The 1379-nt window shown below is 36.5% G+C and overlaps 1 long non-coding RNA gene across 1 annotated transcript; it reads right to left on the bottom strand.

Annotated features, from left to right (window-relative positions):
• Nucleotides 1–351: 351 nt before the first annotated feature.
• Nucleotides 352–1054, bottom strand: LOC107580364 (uncharacterized). The gene is made up of 4 exons (XR_001608630.1): nt 867–1054; nt 735–800; nt 494–579; nt 352–397 (listed from the first exon to the last, which is right to left on the bottom strand). It is a non-coding gene; the product is annotated as an uncharacterized lncRNA (long non-coding RNA).
• Between the last annotated feature and the right edge of the window lie 325 nt (nt 1055–1379).

Genomic DNA, 1379 nt, shown 5'->3' with positions numbered 1-1379 from the left:
TTAGTCCATCTTTTTACAGTCCTTAATACAGGTTTAGCTGATAATTTATTACAAACAATCAATATTAATTAGTCTCCCTCTATTTTCATGTAATGCAATGCAATACCTTTTCTATTGTAAATAACAGCAGTCTTAAAAACAGCAATACCAACATTTGTACACTGCTTAAAAGTATCACTAGGTTCTAACACTTGGTAAAATATGAAACTCAAAACATTAAGAACATAAAAGTCTTCTCACAATGCTTGTATAATCCATAATAGACACTATAACTATCCTATAAATCTTTCTAAAACACAACATGAACAAATCCAATTATCATCATTGCAAGTCTTCTACACACAAGGGTTTGGACAGACCAATGGGCACAACTCCAATTCATTCTGCATCTTGGTCCCTGAAAGAGAAAGAGAAAGAGAGAATGGTTATACATATCAATTTCTCAATTGTAAGAGTTTCAATTTGAAGTAAAAGTGAAGTTAAACATGCATACCATTTTTCATGGTGTCCTTCTTCTTTCCGTTTATTGACCAATTTTCGGGCATTAGACTACTCCACGTGTCCTTGAGAAATGTGTTTCTTTTTTGTAAAGGAAACCGGTTTACACAATGAGAGGGTTAGCTAAATTTGGGTTGCTACAGATAAATGTAGACAACGTGCCCCTGATCTCGTTATGAATTTGGAGACAATTTAAAAATAAAAAATACAGGATTTTTTAATTGCATAGGCCCTACCTCTACGTGTTGTGGGTTGTTGTTGTTCTTTCTTTGATGCCGCCGCCGTCTTTGATTTGAACATTGCTATAAGAAAAACGCGACACGAATCAAGGCTTACGTTTATCATTATTAAGTTAATCAAGATATTACCTATCAGTGGAGACGAAAACGCAGCATTTAATCCCACGCTGGCACAAAAATTAAGGTAGTTGCTCCGATGGGAAAGCGTGACTGGATGTAAACAGAGTTAATTGGCACAACAGGTAACGCACACAAGGTCTCTGCAGGACCTGATTTGCTCTTGTCACAACAGTAAGGTTAGCAGTGAGGTTAGGCCGTCCTTTTCGTTACATGATTTAAAAACACCCCACGCCTACAAATATAGAAACGGTCACGTTTATAGTTTTTATTGTATGATGTAACAAGTTGAACGGTGCGTGTTTTCCATACTGCACGGGGTGAGGTTCGCTACTTCGTTTGAATACAGGCATCAGTTTGTTTTAAAAATCTTTAAGCAAACGTTTCTGTCAAGTAGGCTAGCTTTAAGCAACATATTCTGCTGTGGATGGCAAAATGACAGAATTCATCAACCCTGGGCCCTGATGTCGAGTAAGTGTTTTTTTTTTTAATTCAAGTGACCTGTCATCCAATGATATCTTAAAT

The sequence above is a fragment of the Sinocyclocheilus grahami genome, unplaced genomic scaffold (assembly GCF_001515645.1).
Source record: "Sinocyclocheilus grahami isolate Dianchi unplaced genomic scaffold, SAMN03320097.WGS_v1.1 scaffold32224.1, whole genome shotgun sequence".
In the NCBI taxonomy this organism is placed as follows: Eukaryota; Metazoa; Chordata; class Actinopteri; order Cypriniformes; family Cyprinidae; genus Sinocyclocheilus; species Sinocyclocheilus grahami.
The sequence above is the reverse complement of the archived record's forward strand: the minus strand, read 5'-3'. Positions and strand labels throughout refer to the sequence as shown.